Genomic DNA, 22644 nt, shown 5'->3' with positions numbered 1-22644 from the left:
GGTAACTCTTCTCGAAGCGCCGGCGTCCACTCGTGCCCCGGCTACTCCTTCTATGTAAAATGGCTCCGGAGGTCCCGATACGCCGATGTGTTCCGCCACCGCCGCCTCTATTAATGTGCACGTTGATCCATCGTCGAGAAGTGCGTACGTGCAGTGAGTCCCCTTAGGTCCACTTACACGAACCGGCAGAATCTTCAATAGTGCTGTAGTATTCTTCCTTTCTCTTGTCGACGCTATAGTGGCTATTACTGGGTCTTCTTCTATGTGAGTTCCCGCGTGGATGGACGCTCGTTGTTCCGGCTCGGAGTGCAGTAGGCGGTGGTGCGAGTACTTGCACCCGCCGACGTCGCACCTCCTCGTGGGACATGTGTGGCCGAACTTCCTCCGTTTCAGGCAGCGGAAACACAACCTATGTTTCTTCGCGGTTTCCCAGCGCTCGTTGACCTCTGTCTTCTTGAAATCTGCACATTCGGTGACGTGGTGTGTTTCCTTTTCGCAGACTGGACATTGTTTCCTATTGTCACCGGCCGTGACGTTTATCTTCTTTTCTTCTATGTGGTGAGTCCTCATTGTCCGCCTCAGTGGAGCGGACGTGTGCTCCCGCCGGTCGACGACTGGTGTGGCTTCCACGGGCGCGAAGCTGCCGCACCGCTCCGCTGTTCTCTCCATGAAACTTGCTAGCTTCATCAAGTCTGGTTCCTCTTCATCTTGTTCGGCCGCAAAATCGTAGTACCTATATCGCAGTGCTGACGGCATCTTCTCCACTACGTGTCGAACTACTTCCGGGTTATGCAGGTAATGTGTCTTCTTCAATGCCCTGATGGTTGCTGTAATGTTTGATATCCTCGTGGCGAAGGTGCAAATGTCCCTCGGTGATTCGGTCAGACGTGGTAGGGCCCGCAGCTTCTCCAGTTCGGCCATGACGAGGGCGTCCGGCCGCCCGAAGCGCGTAGACAGCAATCGCATCACGTCGGCAGTCGTGGTTGCACCGATGAATAAACATTGGGCGGCATCTCTTGCTGCTCCCCGAAGGCTCCGACGTAGTCTTGATAAGTTTTCTTGCTCCGTCAAATATACTGCAGTCTCTTCATAGGCGGTCTTGAAAACTAGCCATTCACTCGACGCTCCGCTGAAGATGGGCAGCTCAGGCACGGAGCGCGGGGCGATGGCGGCTGGTACTGCTCGTGCGGCCGATGCTATCGCTGTCGCTAGTTGACTGTAATCGAAAGTTGTTGGCTTCTCTTCTATACTCCTGTGTTTCGGCTTCTCATGATCCTTTACGGTGGCAGCGGGGAAAACGGCGGCAGCGGGGGGGACGGCGGCGGCGGCGGACGGCTGCGGGGGGGACGGGTCTTCCTCGGCGGCGGGAAGCTGGTCCACCCACGTCTTGGTGCGCTCTTGCATTTCGCTCACGCTGACTATATCCGTATCGTCGTCGTCTGATTCCGCTTCTAATGTGGCGATCTTCGCCGCCGCTAGCTCCACTTCCTTCTTCAACAATTCTTCTTTAGCCTTCAGCAGCGCCAGGCGACGTCCCTTCGACGCTGAGGAACGCGGCGCTGTCGGTGCACGCTTCACCGACTTGGGCCGTAGTGTCGTGTCGTGCGTGCTTTCCCCCGTAGATTCCTCCGTCGTCGTTGCAGTCGTCGTAGTAGTGGCGGTTCCCGTCGTCGTCGTTGCGGTAGTGCCCGAGCTGTCCTCTGTGCTGGTAGCCGTGGCTGTACGGCTTGTGCTGGGTTTCCTGGTCAGCGGGGGGGCGGTGACTGGCGTCGACGCGGCTGTGGTCGGCGCAGTCCTAACGGCGGCCGTGACTGACGTTGACGCGGCGGTGGTCGACGTAGTCGTGACGACGGGGGCGACGGCGGCGGCGGCGGCGGGTGCCGACTCGGCGGCGGTCGGCGTTGGGCGAGTTTCTACGGACTTCATGCTCCTAGTCTTCATATCCGCTGTTTCTTCAATCCGGCTCGAAGGAGAATTTATGTGGCCCCTTCGATCCTTGCCACATAAATCTTATAGACTATACCAGATATCGATGTGATCGATGTTAGTGTTATCGATGTAAGTTGAAACTAGTAGGCGTTGAAATTAGGAGTCGTTGAAATTAAACACCGATTGGAGTTGAATCAGAGCTCCTACCCGTGTGGTGATTCTAATAAGAATGAGAGTCTAGTCCCCGCGCGCGTGTATATATAGGAAAACGCCCACTAAGCGGGGCGGGGCAAGGGCGCGGCGGGGGTGTGTAGCGGTGAAGCCGCGCTCAGTCCCTATCTTTCTCTTTATTTTTAAAAATAAAACTTACAAACTATTTACAATTTCTAGGCAATCATTATACAATCATAATATAATCATAATACAATCATAATTTGCTTCTTGTTGCTTCTACGGCGAACAATTATATATTTTGAATATAAGTAGGTAAATGGACTCGGGAAACGGGGTCAAAATCTTTTTAAACAAAGTCTAATTTAAGTGCTTTCTTTAAAATTATAAGTTTGAATCTAGACATATAGACTAAGTTAGCAACACCGCTTTAAACACAGCTCAATCCTGTCCAGTATTTATGTAAATGTTGCTTCATAGTCGTAGACACTTTCTAGGAAACAGGCCTGTTTCATTCATAAGCACTGATTACTCCAATTGCTCTGTAATTTTCATCAGGTGTTATTAAATTAAGTAAGAAGAGATCTAATTACACTGTACGTGACATACCTACTCTATTTTTCAAAAGCTATTTTTAAAACATACCTACTTAGATCTGTTTCACGCATGTCATTGATTTTGACTTGTGTCTAATAGGCAGGGCTTTAATTATACGCCTTCTCGCTGGAAATCTTATCACTAGTCAGTTAATTATTATCTATCTTCAGAAGCCAAGGGCATCAGTTTATTTTTATAAGTACATCATTATTTTTTAGCAACGAAGAAATCTATAATATTAAAAAATAAAGTAGAATAGCAAATTATAATAAACTACTTAACTACTTACCTCAGTTACTTATCTTTTAAAATTAAGATGCAAATGCCCTATTGCTTTTAACATCTCGATCACTGTAGACCATTTTGCAACCTCTTCTCATAAGTAGTATACTTATATGTTGTATTAATCTGTAGATCGATAAGTTTTATGCTCGTCTACAAGTACTCTTTCCCATTCGCGACATGACTCGTATATCCACGTTCACAAGTCGTGTTTGAATATTTTATCTCATAAGTGGGTACAGCAGTCGGTATAAAAAGTGGTCTGTCTACAATGTCCGATGGCTATGACATGTATCTACTATCTAGAACAAAGAGCGTCTGCATCGTTAGTTAGAAGCTTGCCGGGTAAATATACTGCAAAATGCACAGATATGCATTGTCTAAGGCACTCTTGCTCTTGAGGGTCCATTTGTATTGTTCGACTTATATGTTTTACTATGAATACGGTGATGAGTGTCTTTCATCTTCATTTACCATTGAATTGAAGTTGGTTTGTTTTAATAATATCTTTAATTATGCTAGCTATTAATTAGTAGTTTAAAGTATAAAAAAACAAGAACCAAAACGATATCGCCCAACGTGGGGCTCGAACCCACGACCCTGAGATTAAGAGTCTCATGCTCTACCGACTGAGCTAGCCGGGCTGTATTTCCGAGCTCGTAATTCACCATTAAAAAATCCACTGGGAATAAGCGTCGCTGTCAGAGTTTCTTTTGTTTTTGTTTATCGTCTACCCGATGTTAGTACGACATTCTTTAGATTTTGTCTTTTCTTACTGAGTGATTGCCTGTGTCTAATCTACGAGAAACGGAACGTATTCTCTCACTGGCTGAAAAAGTGAACGTTATTTTTTCTTTTTAATGTTCCGTTGGCTGTACATTCTTCTGTTCTTTTCCAAAAAAGATTTTTATCGTTAAGTTTGTACTACACGATACGATTTTGTGGTTGTTAAAAACTTTATATGAAAATGAAATGTCTAAAATTGGATATAGTAGGAGGTCACAGGCATTGACCCAAATTATCGCTGTATATGTGACGGGAGTTAGCATCCTGCTTTGCGATATGTTATACTCACTACTAATCAAATAATTAGCCTGAAAATACTTATATAAATTACATAAAAACTTGAGCACATAGGAAAACGCTTAATTATTCTTCTTCTATCGTGTGGGTTGTGAGGTGGATTACCAAACCCAGCAACCCTGGTGTCAGGGTTATTATTGAGCCGCCATAGGCCCCTGACATGACTCATGCAACGACTACGTACTTACATCAGTAAGTAATAACCGAGACCAACGGCTTAACGTGCCTTCCGAAGCACTGATCATCTTACTTAATTAGTGTAGAAGGAACCTGAAGGTAATATATCTATTAAGTTAAAGAACGTAATGGTGAGGAATACTATCAACAATTAATTAAGTATCTAAATTATAAAGCTTAATAATAGTAAAAGCAGTAGTTATAAATTATAAGTATAAACTACAGAAGGACAGTGAGAATTACTGTCATATTTCATAGTGGTTGATATAAATGAACCGTCTAGCGATAAGTGTAATAATAGGTATATTAATCACATACATCACAAGAACGTATGTAGCTACTCATTACATTATGCCAGTTGTCAGTGGGTAATTAGTATGGCCCGTGACGACCATTATAATTAGCCTACCTCTTGTTTATAGCACGCACATGTACAAACTTGGTATATTTTCAGAATCAATATACCTACAATATTAAAGAAGCATAATTCTATTACAACAAAATATCTTTTTTTGACGTGACTTATTGTAGATTTGCCGAAGATGGCATTAACTACTTGGCCGGACAAATGGGGAGCGCTGAGCGCTCTCACCCGGTACAAAATTTAAGACAACAGGCCTGAGGGTGCTCAGTTGGACGCGAGCCTCGACTCAGGGCGTCGTCTGAGAGGAAGAATATTTGAAAGAATTTATCGACAGCGATAAGCGGTGAATGAAGGAAATTGTCGACCACGCCGGCGGGGTCGGTATCAGGGTTCTGAAGTGTGCAACATAATATCTACATACTCATAATTTATATCGAAACAGGCGCAATACTCAGATGCTTACATAGAATAAACAAAAATAAAAAATATTTTACTAAATGTCTGCTTAATTAGTTCTTGAATAACCCTAAATCCTTTTTCTTTTAATACCCATGACCTTGTTACCTATTAGTAGCTATCTAGTAAATTATCAATTAATATTGAAAAGATAATTATTGCTCAAAACTAGGGGTTTAAAAAGGCAATCAAAGCAATTCATCTAAGAAAGCAATATTCCTATTTGACATTTAAATTAGTTTGCATTGCGCACTTACTTTTATATGAGGAAATGTCAAATTGCAATATTGGTTTTTTAGATGAATTATTTATTTATTTATTTATTTCCATAATTCTTGAACAATTTCTTTCTTTTTTTTTGAATTGCTTCGATGTGACCTTTTTAACCTTCTTGTTGTACAGTCATGAGCAATATAATGTACCCACTTTAGGACTCTGTCGCACTAACATATTTGACATATAGTGAGACTTACAGTTCAATTTGTCAAAAAAGTTAATGTGACATGGTACCAAAGTGTATACATATTAATGCTCGTGACCGTACTGTATCTAACTTATCTTATACTTGCCTGTAGCTCTGATTTAGGCGCAACGGTCACCCCACGTTTACATTTAAATGCACAATTCGACGTGCAGCAATGTTTAACTCCTATCAAATTACATGTTGAGCGAAGTTGCCTTTGCAAAAAGAAAGGTGGGAAGGCCGTTGTTGCGATTTAAAGACTGCACAAAGCGTGACATGCTTGCTTTTAAGATCGGCCCCGATAAATGGGAGGACCTGGCCAGTGACCGGAATAAGTGGAGGACGTCTTTGGCCGATGGGTGCAAAGCACACGATAAAACCTGGTTCCAGATTCTGGCCGACAAGCGCGAGAGGCGACACAGAAATGAAAGGGCTGATTTACCACCTGTGCCGTCTAATAACCCTCAACTACAATGCCAGTCGTGCGGCCGCTACTGTCGCTCTCGCATCGGACTTTACAGCCATTTTAAAAGCTGCCACAGAAACGCTGTTTGAATCATCTGATAAAGATGTAAAGGCCTGTGATGATCAAATTACATGAATATTTTAATTGAGCTTTTAGCTTATTTCAACCACCTGTGGAGGCTGCATCTAGTTCATAATTAAGTTGGTATCTAATTTGGTATTTGCATTTCAAAATTAGTCCGCTATGGTTGAGTGGCCAATTCACAGCTTTGAGCAGGGATGAATCAGGATTGAACTTGTAAAATGGTTTTCTTACGCTCGTTCTTTTACAGAGGTTTTAAATATTAGTTCTAAGAAATTATAAGATTTTCAACAAGAACTTATCTTCAGTAGTACCTGAAACATTAATTAGTTCTAAGAGAACCCCAGCCTAGGACGAGGCTATTAGGAGCCGATGAATAAGAAAGTTAGAAAGAAAAAAGGGGGTTATGGTGGTGTGTATGATGGGGATGGTGGTGGTGTAATAATAAATGTTTCTTTCTTTCTTTCTTTGTATTATGCCTGAATCCGAGTCTGTATATAGTTAGACAGGAAGGCTAAAACTACGCTTTGTGCCGATATTTACATGATAATACGATCGACATAGCGATTAGCATGAATATTGCTTTTGTTCGGTCTGATTATATTGTGCCCTGTTTTGGCAGTTTGCACTCTCATTATAGGTAGTAGGGATTTTTACTTATTGCATATTTAACTAGGTATTATTTATGTTGTATATTTGGATTGTCACCGACATCTGTGCTGTAATAATTATGCATCTTGACCTTAAAAACAAAAGACACCTCAGTTTCTAAACCTGGAGAGGAAGTTTTGTGATATTACTTTTTACTGAGAGAAAAGTCCCGCTGCTTTATTTTAGATTTAATCCGTTTACTATAAGGATAATTAATTTAATGCGTAATAAGCATACGTATGTGCTTATATCTACGTAATTTAATAATTCTTTGCACGCAGAAATCGTGTCATCGACTTAAATAATGTCAAATAAAGTTTTATAGTTCGTGTTCCGCGAAAATTGATAATTTAACTGGGACAATACTGCTTCATACATGTACAATGCGTTTACAGTGAATATTATTTCTCGCGACAAGACGTCAGGAAACAAACCTGCCACCAGTTTTGTGAACTTAGAATGTAAACTGATTTATATGATCAATGATAGTGACATAGTGACAAGATAAGTCACTAGATGATCGCCCATAGACACCACATTATATTACATATGAACACGTAAAACTAACCTTTAATTAATTTATATAATAAGTCATAAAAAGAATTACTCCGAATCGTGACAGCCATACAGCACGGTGGTAGCAGTAACTACGTATTACAATATGCGCAGAATGCAGAATATTCACATTATATATTTGATAAAATGATTCTAAATTGTAGGTACTTTTCGTCACTGACCAAGCATGGATGGAATATTTTTCAACATATTATTAATAAACTGGTGAATATTTTGCATTATATTCCAGCTGACCTGCTCGCCCCACCTGACTAACAGCTAGATTGCAGACGGTGATAACAGACAAACAACTGCTAATCCACGTTTCTTAGTATTTTAGTCACACTACACATGTCATGCTAAATATTAATTAGGTTCACAAACTTTACACGAAAATGAGGACGAATTTTGAGTTATTTATTTGTGTGACATTTAAAACACGTTAGTGTTGTTATATTCCTTCATTACCTTTGAAAAGAATATTAAGTAAATTATGCTCTTGAATTAAGTTAAGCAACTGAAATGGACTTCCTAGAAGAAAAATCTGAAGTTACTAGTAATAAAGATCTGAAGTTATCCTAGTGGCTTTGTCTACCGAAGTACCTTATACGGGCATAAAAGTTACATGATTACAAAACATTATAATGTATTATAGGTATAATTCTATTTCATTCTTAATCATAATCTATCGCTATTCTTTACTAGCCAAATAAGCACCTACCTAACTTGTCATATTGCGATATGGTCAAACATGGCGAATTGGTGACAATATTGGCCCCGATTCCTGCAGACATCTCTTAATTTTACTTTAAGTTATACCTGTCATTTTCTTATCCGCCGAAAAGGAAAGGGACGGATGATTGACAGCTGTTAATTTTAGGAAGAATGAGTAAATAAATGAATAACCCGGGCGAATTTTTAGACGGTTGTTTTAGATTTGTGCTTAAAATTGACGTGTGTTCCATAAATTTTATGCTTGTCGATTACCCGTCCCTTTCCTTTTCGGCGGATAAGAAAATGACAGATATAACCTAAAATAAAATTAGATGGTATTTACAGGAATTAGCACCATTGTTAACTAATGCTTTTAAATATTTTGGTTCCCAATAAGATATAGACGATAATCATAAGCATTTTAGGTGTTTGACCAAAATACAATTTTAATCTTCTTATCTAGTGATGTATTTGAGCATAAAATTATTATGTCACTTGCGTGAGAACTGCCTCCAATAAATCGCAGTATTTGTGCTAATTAGCATACTATATGACAAACTCACTCCACCTTAGCCCATGCGTATCAATGACACGCGTAAAGGATTATAAAAATAAGTATAGATAAGCACCTACTACAATGTGTTATAAATACATATTATACACATTCCATCGTTCTAAATCCAAAAACCAATTAAAACACATAAAGTACTTTATATTTACCTTGAAGGAAGTTCATCCTGATTCCTGCTAATTTTTATTTACGACCCGAGCAGTGCATCTTCGGCACGCGGGCCGGAAACCGCCGTGGGTTATATATAGACCAGACAGAGACAGATGCACTAAGCTATCTGCAAAATAATGCACTAGAATGAGACAAGTGTATTCTCTACCTTCCTCTAAAATCGGGTAAATGCTCTGTTTACTTACGAGTCAGTGGTAATAAGAGTTATATACGTAATAGTGGATATAACATGTTATTCCGTTTATGGTTTAACTTGTATACGAGTCTATGCAAGTGCGAATTGTACTAAATGTAGGTAGGAAATCACTTTTTCAACTATTCCCTCATCATTCCCTATCATAATGCCACTTTTATGTGGTTTCTATTCCAATCTATCATACTGATATCATTTTATTCATTCATAAACTATTTTAATCAATTTACAACGGACCATTCATACATGCATTTAAGGTAGAGTCGGTTTTAAGTTAGTTTAGGGTGTCTATCTAAATATGACCCTATCTAGAGGGAGATGTATAATATGACTTAACGTACTAGATCCTGTCGGACAACTTATTAGGAATCGACAGACTTTGATTGCAAAGTCTAATTTCGAAGACGTTTATATGTATCTGTCTATGTACATCAAAACATACCTATCACAATAAGAATGAACAATAGAATATTATCAGTAAGCAATTGCATCGCAATGACGTTAATTTCCTATATCGAAAGTACAATCTGACTTCGTCATCAAGCATAATATCTTAGATCAATATTCGGTGCCCGTCGCCCGTGGCGCTCGCGAGGTCCAACTTTCGGACGGTTCCGGTGACTCACGCGCATCCGTTTTTACAACCATTCAAATACCACCTCTACTGTAGTTCTATAAAGTTTAATCTGTTCAATGCAAAATTCACATGTCCACAACAATACCGCTGCACCATTGTTATTCTAAATATGTCTACAGAGCTGTATTTTTAGAAGTTTTTTTCAATTTGATTCTCTGACGCAGATTCTGTGACCCACATTAGTATTTTGGTAGCATTCTTTGTTTATTTGTTTTAGGCGCGAGAGGGAAAGGTTATAATGAGCGGAGGAATATGGTTTATGGGTGTGTTAAAGTTTTTAACAGACTATTTCATTAATCATTCGTGCTGAAGTAAAGTTGTAAAAACATCGAAGTTCTTTTAAATTATTAAAGAATCTTAATAAGTAGACGAATGCACCTACACTTACGCGCATCTTTAGTTATAAAAAAATGTTATGTGGCTTCAATATTTGACGAAATATTTCTGTATTGGTGGAATACTTATTATTATGGTTGGTCATATTACGACTAGCTCACCCGCACATGTTTGGCTTCTAAGAATCTCATGCCCTAATTGATAGCCTAGTCTTCTTGTTTCAACAATCAACTTATACTATGTCCTTGTATTTAATGTTTTATATTATCACTTGAAAACTTTTGGCCAATTGGCCATCACTTTATTGTCCAATTTAACTTGTCCCAATAGCTCTCAACAATCAATCAATGAATCAATAGATATTTTTTTATTGTACAAAGACATAAATATAGGACAAACGATTAAAGTAAGCACAACAGGCGGTATTATTGCTAAACAGATATTTTTGCCAGGCAACCTTAGGGTGAAAGAACTACACCAACACTACCAACAACACTTATGTTAGTACCTATATCTCATACTTAGGTGAATACAATTTGTTTTTGTTCTGTGAAGAAACAGACAGTTGACTAAACATGTCTCATATGTACCAGTCTCACATTTTGATCATTGCAATAGAATAAATAAGTTATCATAAATTATAGAAATATGTGAAAAACTGTTAATATATTTTGCTTCGAATATTTTTTAGTGTTACAACAGCAGTGGGCGGAGGGACAACGATAGCAACATTTCATTCTTCTAGTAGGGGAGAGCGGGGCTGAAAGTGCCGGGGGTAAATTGTGCCGACGCGAATATCTCAAAAACAGAAAGAGATAGATATACGATCGTATTGTGTCGCGTAAGGCCTAACAGTCGCGCACACGCGGCTGCCATTTTAGTTGCGTCAGCGTCGCGGACCAAGTCGAACTGCATGTGAGGGTCCTCCAGCGCCACGTAAGTAAATATTTTCGTTTCAATACTTTTTGGTCTCAAGCTAGCATTTTTCGTGCTTTTAATATGTGAGTTTTTGTAAAATGTTTGTTATTTATCCTAGTTTGTAATGCAGTGTAATTTTAATGCTTTGTGTACAGTGATTTTTATATGTGAGACAAAATATCACACTATCATAAACGGGGTAAAATGTGCCGTTCATGTGGGGCTGCTTGTGCCGCGGCACAACCAACCCCTAACCAAGTAATAAAAGAGAAATCTTTACTGTTTATAGCAGGTAGTTTACTAGTCCTGATAGACTGATATTTTTAATAATTGATCTCATTTGCATAAAAATAAGTACAAACTATTGATTAAAAATACGTTTTTATGTTTGAATAATTACATAAGAAGGTTCCTTGTGCTTTTTTTATTATAATACTTAGTATATACAATTAAACTTTAAAAACTGTTGATTTATATTAAAAAATATAACGAATAAATATATTATTATAAAACTGATGTGTTTTAATTTCCTAATTAATTTTCAAACTCCCAGAATTATCAACGGCACAACCGACCTCAGCTACGGCACAACTTGCCCCAGATTGGGGTTGGTAGTGCCTTGCCGCCTCTGTATAAAAAAATCGCATTTTCATAAAAACTATTAAAAATGTGCGAAATCTGAAGTTAAATTCGTAAAATAGATTAAATTTGGCTTAGGATGAACCACTACTTTCAGACATAGTACTTGTTTTATCCGAATCTTAAAAGGATTTGTCAAAATCGGCACTTTCAGCCCCGCTCTCCCCTACTTTTTCTGCAAAATTGTATTTTATATATTCTGTGCCTTGCGCGTTCGTCTGTAGGTCTCTTTGTGTTGCGACTACCGAGCAAAATATACCCTATACGTAACAGCTTTAGGGTCTATTTCCTTTGCTAAAAACTTTACTTATGTTTTGCTAGAATAAGTTTTACTTATGACAAAAAGGGCACTCGTGTTGAATCGCAGCCTTAAAAGTGCATACTGCATTCTTGTTATCTACCCCTCTTTATGTGAGCGTTATAATCTTGAGTTGAAGTCGTTATCATTGTCGAGATCAATTGAATTAAAGGCTTTATTACACAACAACATTTCGGGTCCGAAGGGTATGACCCATTATCTTATTATACCGCCCTTTCCCGAGAAAAGCTGTAATGTAATAGAGCCTTAGTAGTGAGCCAAGTAATATACAGAATAAAAATATCTAGGGAGATTGGCAGTTGTAATGCTTATGAACATTATGTAAATTAGTCTTTATAACACTTTAGTAATGAAGGTAGTACATTCTAGGTCGCAGAATTTTACATATTTGATTTGTTATAGGCGTGTTATTACCTACTACAGTAATTTATATTTAACTAAGTATTTACTATTTTTTAATACAAAATCACAAGAAGCAAAAGTAGTTAATACAAAAAGTTATAAATTCAAAGGAAACAAATATCGGGTTTCAAAGCTAGAGCTTCTGACTGGACAGCGAAAAATAATTAAACATAGATCATAATTATGATAAAAGGAACCTATGAAGATGAAATACGGAAAATATACTATAGTTTCGAAATTAAACAGTTGCCAAGCACGGCGCGCGGGCGTTCACACCGCTTTCATAAATAAACCCCGAATGCAACTCAATAATGCAGTGAATATAATGCATCGTGACGGCTGCCGGCGCGGACGCAGCTATCTATAAGTCTGAGCGCATGCGCTACTGCTAGCGTGGAGCGACTAGCGAATTAGAAACAACTGAGGTCTTAGCTAGAGAGACGAAATTGAAACGTTTTGCTACTGGTCCAGGCCCTCAGGAACAACTAAATGCGGACTGTTTTTTTTCAAGGTATTTGTATACGTGTATACGGGAAAGAAATATTAGTACCAAAGGGTCATAGAATCTAAAGTCTTAAAAGATTACGTGGCTCGATAAACCAAAGGAATCCCAGTGGCTAGGTATAAATGATATAAATCTTTACCTAATCCGTACCTTACCTTCTTTTGTATTTCACACGTAATCTAAATGTTGAAATTTGTCAACTAGGTGGACTAATAGTCTCTTTATCGCCTGCATTGGAACAATGACTTGTAGCGACTAGTGTTGCAAAGTGTCCTGTTTTTGCGGGACGACCCGTCTGTTTTTATTGTTTCCAAGACTGTCAATTAATTCTACACGAGGCCTAATGGCTCACGTTTATCAATAAATCAACAAGGGCCTAAACATTCTTAGCAACTTTTAAACACTGAAAGAGATGGGAATATGAGGTCTTCAAGGATTAGTTACTGTCTGGATCTGTGGCTGTTAATCACGCCGAAGACCTTTCTGGAATTATTGTGCGAAGAGTGTGAGGACTCCAGCTTCGAATTCTAAGTCCCTCAAATTCTAAGTCATAGAATTCAAATGTGAAACTAAGAGGTGAAGACAGGAGTGGCCATACTTCCTTCGTGGTTCTAAATATAACGGGGCCCCACTTTTACTGATCCCTTGCGACCTGGGCGTGACTTGAGCCCCAGATCAGCTGATGAGAATGGGCGGAGAACATCACACTTATTAAGTTTGTATCACGATACCGGTTTATTAACCGTTAACGCAATTATAAAAATTGATGCAATTATTATCAAAGATATTTATTTGTTGAAGTTGTGCGAGATTACTTTATATTATGTATCTGCATTTAATGAGCTGACAAAGATCTTTTATCAACAACTCCAAACAATCATCGACATAATTAATACACTCCTCCTCTTACGTTTACAACCCTACTTGAGTGCACCCATAAAATATTCGTCAAGTTTTATCAAACAGACGATCGATGTTTTCATCGAAGTCGGCTTTTACTGCGGCAGTTTGTAGAGCATATCAGCAAAAGCTGTATTTGTAAAGGTCGGTGGAACCCCCCGGTATAAATAGCATAGTGAGGGTTGCACCTCCCCAGCCGACGTCGTACATCAAGATATCGGATTCTGAACGCACCCCCGACACTAGATAGTGGTACTTCTACAGGTATTTTTAATTGTCTCGGACTTGTCTTTTTCCTTTTGTCAGCGGAAATATTTTAACTAAAAATACTCGTACATTTATCAGATGTGACTCGCACCGGTTTCTTGTGTAGAGGGTAGTTAAGTGCAATTTTGCTTAGATAGAGTCTCGGTGCAAAAATGCCGTTTTTGTTATTTTCATACTTACCAAAAATCCTCTCCTGTTCACAATGTACTTGTCTCACAGTTATAAAGGTCCACCGTCTTTCGTACCAATTCATAAGATGAAAGCCATTGATTGTTTGAACATCCTATCTTCTTGAGCGTGTGAAAGTAATCCTTTTCCCACAATTGAACACTCTATTAAAGCAAAGGTCATTGAGAGTAAGTTGCTACTGCAGTTCCTTGGAGACCACTCGAGGATTGGCTTCAATCAAAAACGTGACACGATTCAACCAACTTTTGATTGGATATCGGTACTAGATCCACCGAATGAGCTCGAACTTTGTAAAGCGTAACTATATTCAGGTAGTAGACAAGTACATAATCACGAAGCTGTTTGCCTTGACCTAGACTTGTTAGACTAGACGCAGCAGATGATTATACCGTTCAGTGAACTTGTCGGGTACAAATAAATTGGCCACAACACAATTATTAATGTTTCAGTGGCATGGCATTCTTTGAAAGTATTCAGTCCAAGAGCTTATAATGAATCCTATTCCGAAACTAAATCGTATACTAATAATATTAGGTAAGTAAGAATGCAATATTCCACGAAAATATACCTAAACAATATCTGTTCTATCGCGGATCTACTTAAAATAACCTTCAATTTCCTACTTAGAGACGTACTCGTACGATGGGTGCTATTAACGGCGCGTAGTAACAGGGTGGGGTAGTGCACGCATATTCAATGGAGGCCGGCACAATACCATGGCGGGAAGCGCAATCGATGCGGGGTCAACGACACGGGAACTGACCTTTGAACCGCTCAGCTGATCGAACAATATTATTTGCATCAATAAATTTTCTCATAAAGCGCCAATTAGTCCCCAAAGTGGATTAATTTGGCGCTTTCAGTTGAACGAACCGCACGGGGTATTAATTTTGATTGGATTTAGTCAGCTTCGTTTAACAGTATTAAATTTGAATTTCAATTCAAAACAAATCACCGCTGTGTGAGATTATTTTGTCATACATGAACCCGCAATTTCATTTTGATTCAACAAGAAGAAACTTTGTTTGAGAAGTGGCATGTTTCCTTGTCCCCGTCGTACCCTTGTTTGCATACAAAATAAACAAGCGAAAGGCAGTGTTTTGTTTCTTTAACGTTTTGACAGATACTTTTTGTACATACAAATGTTTTTGAGGTGTCGACACGTGTTATTTCTTTGCAATACGTCTTATTTCAGTTGATATACATTACGTGAAAGTGTGCTCTTGACAGTGAAGAAAAGTGAATCTGGGCAATTGAAGGGAGTGGAGCCGAATGTATGGCGCTGGCTCGGAGCCAGTCGCGCGGAAAATAAGCTATTACACAGTCCTTTTGTAGCCTAATGGTTCCACTCATTTTTAAAAAGCTTTTTTAAAAATATTATGACATGAACAGTACTCGACCATTAAGTGAATCATGATAAAAATATAGGTAGATAATGTTCGCCCTTTAATTTATATAAATAGGTAAGTAACGGTGCTATATAATGCCATTTCCGACAAACCTACGATAAGTGACGTCAAAAAAGGTGCTAATTGGTATAGATACCATCTAGTTCTAATTTTTTATTATTTTCTTATCCACCGAAACGGAAAGGGACGGGTAATCGACAGGCATAAAATTTATGGAACACACATAAATTTTACACAAATTTAAAACAACCTTCTAAAAATTTTACATTGGCCAATAACACGACAGAATTAAATTGACAGCACGTCAAACGGTATGCATACCAGCTAGATACTTAATTCACTATTTTCATTTTTATTAACAGCTGTAAATCATCCGTCCCTGTCTTTTTCTTGGATAAGAAAATGACAGATGTAACTTAAAATAAAATTTGATGGTGTGTACAGGAATTAGCACCAAAATACTTGATTTATTTACTCTGCAAATGCATCTGTCATCATCGGTATTTTAGGTCACGAAAGTTAATAACATTTTCATCAATACTTTTTGCAGATAAAAAATGCGGTCATGATAATTGTGTTCTTTCATAACATGAGTAATTTATTTACATTACACCTACACGAGTTAATACGTTACAAATGACCGCAGATATTCTGTTGTGATTGATGATAATAAAATTAACAGTTAGGTAAGTAAGTTTATATCTTTATGGTCTCGATAAAAGCATTGTGATCCGATGATTCACGTGGTAAGAACGAGATAGGTACTTACGTAAGATGTAGGTCGATGAAAGTTGCAAGACCTTTGCTTAATGACTGTGCCATTCAATTACATTGTGTTACGTTATTTCTTGTTTTAACTTTGCACTAAAGTACTTGAAAAATGTGAGGAGACGTACCAGTTTCAGTTTTTTTTTTCTGTTCATAATTCCTAGGTAAAAGATAAATTATGGAATTGTAATTACTAAATAAAGACAGATCTAAAGATGACACGTTTTCTTTTTCTATTTAACTTATTTAGAAATTTTAATAAAGAAAAATGTTGTGAATTTTAATAAACTGTGCGACATTTTGTCACGTTTTTCTATGGCGTCAGAAGTTGCTTTTTCATACAAAAACTATAGTAATTTCGTGTTTTGACGTTTAGTAAAAGTAGAAGAAAAAGATAAGAAGTAAGTCATTTGACTAGTTAGAAACTACCCTATTACTTTGACAACTAGCCATGTTTCCGGAGGTACGTGTGAAAGGATCCGGCACTGCATCGTAACAATACTTAGCGCCTAGTTACAATTTCAAATAAGTGACCTCTCTAGTTATAGGGTACCTACTAACATAAGTGATGTAAATTTTATTAAGAAATAAATAATAAATTTTAATTAATAGACAATATTACATAATAATTATTATGGTGTAGTGTGGCAGAGGGTAGACTCAAGTTTTTATATATTGGTATTCAACGTACCTAAGTAATTTCAATACGTAAGGTAAATATTTTCAAAACTTGTCGATAGCTTCGCAGTTATGAATGACTTCATTCATACACTTCAATATCTCTTTTTATTTATTTTAAGTGCAAAATGATTAATATTCAGCGCAACAAAGTCTTGAAAGTCTGAGACCTCTTTTGACCTACTTTGCACTGCACGGCCAATGGTATTCAAATCATTATTTTAATCAGTCTTCAAGAACTTTTTATCCTTGAGGAGACAACGTCATTCATATGAGAAGCATTGTACGATTTGAAACATGTGCATAAAAACCACACGGGATTTTCATCATGACCCTAGTAAGTATATAAGATAAATGCACGGTATATATTGCCGGAAATAATGAAAAATAAAACAGCAATTTTAGTAACTCTGGTATAATTATAAGGGGGAGATTACATCCTAACTAAAGTGCCAATCAATGGCTCTAGACCTAACTAATTTCCAACTGAAATTGATAGCCGGTCTATAATTGAATCATGGCAAGCTCTCTACAGCTTATTGCTTCATTAGAAGCATTCGAAGGACCGACACAGCACTTAGGTACTTATAGACCTTAATAATATACCCGTATCGATATCCGTTATTTGTTATGGCAATAAAATTGAAATAATGATTAATAAGTGCCGGACAATCATTTATGTAATTTTAAATGGGTTCTATTACGTATATTATGATACTTAATTCTTAACTTACTGATAAAAATGAATTATTTTTAGTTCTGGTTACTAATTTGTGTACTATTCTATTTTATATTTGTGCGTATACGTATTGTATATTATGCTAATACACGCGGTGTGCTACCCACAACAAATTAACTAGTAAATTATAAAATAGTATAAGTACTATTATTAGAATACCTGTACAGGTAGACACAATTTTGGCACACTTCGTTCTTTTCTTTTTCTTTTTTTCGTTGATTTTATCTATACTTGCAATTGTACAAACTCGTGGCAAAATTTTCTTACCCGAAAAGATTATAAGGTTCTCTATCCGGTGCAACTAGCACCACAAACGTGGTAGGGTAGAGTATTGCTTTTTCACTCTTTCCATTTGGCGAAGACAGGCTATCCCAATAGTTAGGATATATAATATATGTATACGTATATTGTGAAACTATTTATTTTGACAAGTATATTTACTACTTGACTATAAAATACGTCTATGAGGTAGGATAATATAAAATGTTAAAACCTCGATAAAGCGAGGAATATTTACGATCAATTTGCTGCCGTTGAGAGTTCCTACGCGTAATGGGGATTATGTCGAAACAACATAAAGTGGAAAAGCTTTGTAAACTGCCATAAATACGAGTGTCTATTTAGATAAGCGATTGCTGTTACACAAGGTTGCACTGTTAAGTTATGAATCATTTAATTCTTTATTAACTATAAATAGAGATACTGTTCTAACTTTGGCTGCATTGATAAACGTTGCATGGATGGACGAAAAGTTTTGAATGACTTAGAATCCGCCATGCAGCTTATTATGGCATAAGTAAAGAATCATTTTTCATCTCATTGTCCATCTTTTATTAATTTATTTACTCTTTAAGTTACATTTATATCTAAAGGCACAATAAAATTAAAAATACGGTTATGAATATTATGTAATATGACCATTTATCGTACTTTAAACTCTACAAAAGCTTTTTGAAGCTTGTCTTGAACTAATTTCGTTTGTTACTTTAGCCGCAAGTCAAACAGAAGGACACCAATCGCCATCAGTATTCATTACAAGGCGGTCGCTACACGATCAATAATGTATATGAACAGGAACATTTATCGCTAATGGCAATCAATCACAGCCATCGACTACGATGCGCGCATCACGGGCATTGGGCCATGCTTTCATTGCGATGGGTGAATGATCTGTTTATTGACTTGACATTTTGTTATTTAATCGACGGTAAGCGAGCCAATCAGCGAGGCATTTGCTGTAGATCATGGTTATGCTTTCCGCATTGATTTATTGACGTATACAATCATAGAGTCAAGCCATATACAGATAGGGTCACAAGATCTGAATTAATTATGGGTTTCTACATTACTAAACGTTTCTTTACCTACTCTCAATGGATCAACTTGATCGATGTTCTTTGTGACCCTTTCGGAAATATAATCTACGCTCTATAATTTTATAATATTAACCGTAATGTATTCGAAACAGCTTTTAAGCTACAATGATTGTACTACAATGTACATCGGCATTCGAAGTGAGAGTCGCTAATAAAAATCATTGCTATTGAAATTCTTATATTAACGACCCAAAAGTTTATTTCCAATGCGAAAACGTAATTTTGATATCAATTTAAAGGGCAGTAAAGTTGAATGCGGTACATATCTGTTGAAGTTTTTATTGAGCTCTTGAAATGCGAGCATTAGATTATATTAAACGAACATCGTAACCGTAACATAACATGCGATTATAATTACAATTGCAGCATTATGTTTATGGAAGTAATGTTTTTAAGAATATCTTAATACGATTATTCCAAGAATATATTGGAGTTTGCGATGCTGTTTTTATTTTCTAGAATAACTCCTCCGTCTATCGTAGAAGTTCGTAGAGTCATAAGAGAGAGTCTGCACTGTCTGTCTACGTGAACTTGAGTGATGGAAGGGTAATTTTAAGTCTGAAACACGCATCTGCCAAAATTGCAGCTTGTGTTGTGTAGTTATTGTATGGTTGTCATTTCTGACTATGTATCAACCGCGGAGGTCCGTGTTGCTCTATGTACCTACATCAATGAGTATATTACTTCGATTTTCGCGTGACATTAGTGACGTCGTTCTGACATAGACTTTTTCTCCTTCAAGTAGATAAGTATATCTTGAAATCGGAATTACAAACAATACAAAAACTCTTTATTGCACTTAAATTACATTAAAAATACATTAGTATTATAATTAAATTGAAAAAAAAAATGAAACTGTAATTTAGACAACTTTTATTTTGTGATTTGTCTACTAGCTACTGTATGATTCATAATTCGTTTACTACCCGCCTGTCGACGATTTTATTAGGTGCACCGCTGGCATTGCGTTTATTGGTATAATTCGATCTCGTGTAGTCTCAGTTTATTTTCGTTTTATTGGCCGAGGGCACGTGTGCTTCGTCTTAATCATCTCTGGCGCCGCCGGTGACTACCGTTAAAGCTGCGTGTACATTTGAGCGGAAACGGAGCTGCCGAATTGTATTGAATTTCGGTATCTACAGGGTTGTCATAGCAACGCGAACTAAAAGTCCTAAAGGAATTTAGTAAAATCTAAAGACTAATCCATTCGCTGCGATTCTGCTCAAGTGGACGCGCACCTTTACGCTCGTTTTTTAGCTGTCAACGTCTTTATCGTCTGTTTTTCCTTTAGTTTTTGTATCTGTAATTGATATTAAAGCTGAAGTGACACATGGTTTCGATGTTATTAATTCTGGCTGTTGCTATGATGGTAAATGAGTTTGGAGGTGTCGTCGTTATTTGAATCGTTTCGTATGTAGATATATCGGTCTATGTATATACCTAATTACAAAACGGCATAGTTTTTGAAAACGACTAGCCGTAATGTATTACGGCGGATTATACAGTCCGGCTGCGACATATTATACGAAGTGTTACCTACACTAAAAGGTGACACAATATACAAAAGGTACATAATAATATTATCTTAATTAATGTGCATATTTACTACGAGATCTGAGTTTGCCGAGTAACACAAGATGCATTCGGTTTATCTTAGAACAATGATTCGGAACACATGTATTTTACGATCGCTACCGGCGCCCGCGCATTTATCTGCATATCACAGTTTAAGGTGCGCTGATGAGGTGTAAGATTGCTTGTTTGGATAATTGTGTGTATTAAACAAAGTAATTTGGCTGAAATGAAACTTGTTTATTAAGTAAGTTTATGTTTTTAATATAATAAATTAATACGACGAAATAAATAAATGAGCAGTCAGTTTGAAGACATCAATATTATATATAAGCCTCTGCGAACTTTACTCATATGAAATTATAGTACTTACCTACTTATATTAAGTTAGTTATGTCTAAGCGTGGTGGAGTATGCTCCATACCCCTCCGGTTGATTGAGGGGAGGCCTGTGTCCAGCAGTGGGACGTATGTAGGCTGTTTATGTTTATGTATGTCTAAGTGTTTCTACCACGACAGTTAAGTAAATGAACATATTATTTTTGTAAATTAATGAGACTACGTTCCCCAAAAATAATATAGACGGTGTTGTCTAGATTTAACGTGATAATTACGTATTTTCCCATTACTCGGGTGTGTTCAGAAATGTAATGTAATAGCAGAAGCATTGGATCAGATTATGTATATAATTATGTTGCTACCTATGTTGGTTCTCTTTATTTTGATCAGAATATTAATGGGTGGAAGATGTATTGTGCCTGGGTGTAATAAAAGGTGTTATCATTTATACCCAAAAACAAAGATAAAAGATGCATATAAAGCGGAACGCAAGCTCCGAACGTAAACACTGTGTACTAGAATTTTTTTGAAGATTTTACGAGAAAAACTACTAATTACGTACTGTGGATATCGCTGACACAGAATTTACAGTGAAATTAAGTGAAATTTGTCAGTTTATCCTTTAAAGTTTGAAATTCACTTTACATTATCAACAAATCACAGTTAACCTAGAAAATTTAAGCAGCTGATTGGTAAATGACGTTAGGAGGCGTTGCCAATCGTGACAGAACGAGCAGTGTTGTCATTATAAAAAAAGATTACGGATGCGTTCACGCATAACGCGTTTCGTTTATCGCAGCACCTATTGGTAGTAATTGAGCTCAAATCCATTGTCTTAAGGGTCACGTCCATAAAATACCAGTGGAACTAAACATGACTTCTAGACAACTAAATATGGCGTGCAGTAATTGCAAGAAGAAATTTAAGCAAATAGAACTTATTGAATGCGCAGTTTGTAAACACATATTATGTATCGACGGTTGCTCACATGTGTCCTGGAAAAGATACGATCTTATGGTTGTGGAGAAAAGATCCACTTGGAGGTGCAATAAATGTATAAAGAAAGCCAGCACACCGATTGCTGCCAACACTGCAAATAAACCAGGATCAAAAAGTAAAGAAATGACTTCTGTATTGGCCAAGTGTGAATGTTCACCTTTACCTGATAAACCTAACCACATAGCATCTTTAGATGAAAACATCCCTGGCTTTGATTTAACGAACAATCTGTCTCATACAAACCCGGACCTGGATGACAATTCTGAAAATTCTTCTTCAAACACTATCCGGCAAAACAGTCCAGTCTGTATAAAAAATATTACACAGGAAGATATATCACAAATATCAACAATCAACTACAACGCCAGCTCTCCTGTGTATACTGACACTGTTACTACACGTAAGAAATATGTAGTAAATATTCCTGTTAAAAATTCATTTGATTCGCTATCAAGCTCGGGTACCACAGAAATGGAAAATGGATGTGATCATGTGACAGAAACAACGCCAAGGATTTCTCGTAGTAAGAGTTGTTTAGATTTGAATGCAATCACCATGAGAAACGAACTAGAGTCCCTTAGAGAGAAAGTGTCTAGCTTAGAAACTCAACTTGAAGTATCGGAAAATGAAATCGAGTCGATGCTGTCGGAAAACTTTAAACTTAAACGAGAAATTACTGGGTATGTTAAAAAGATTGAAAAACTGACAAAACTATGCAGTAATATCAAC

The 22644-nt window shown here is 37.4% G+C and overlaps 1 protein-coding gene and 1 non-coding gene across 2 annotated transcripts in view; one reads left to right on the top strand and one right to left on the bottom strand.

Moving 5' to 3' along the window:
- The window catches only part of LOC126371800 (matrix metalloproteinase-14-like), a 197648-nt gene that overhangs the window by 12228 nt on the left and 162776 nt on the right, over positions 1 to 22644 (top strand). The gene's annotated exons all lie outside the window — the stretch shown is intronic.
- On the bottom strand, positions 3551 to 3623 carry Trnak-cuu (transfer RNA lysine (anticodon CUU)). Its single transcript has one exon. It is a non-coding gene; the product is annotated as a tRNA-Lys (tRNA).

Source organism: Pectinophora gossypiella, chromosome 13 (genome assembly GCF_024362695.1).
Source record: "Pectinophora gossypiella chromosome 13, ilPecGoss1.1, whole genome shotgun sequence".
NCBI lineage: Eukaryota > Metazoa > Arthropoda > Insecta > Lepidoptera > Gelechiidae > Pectinophora > Pectinophora gossypiella.
Note: the sequence above shows the minus strand (reverse complement) of the source record. Positions and strands in the feature narration are given on the sequence as shown.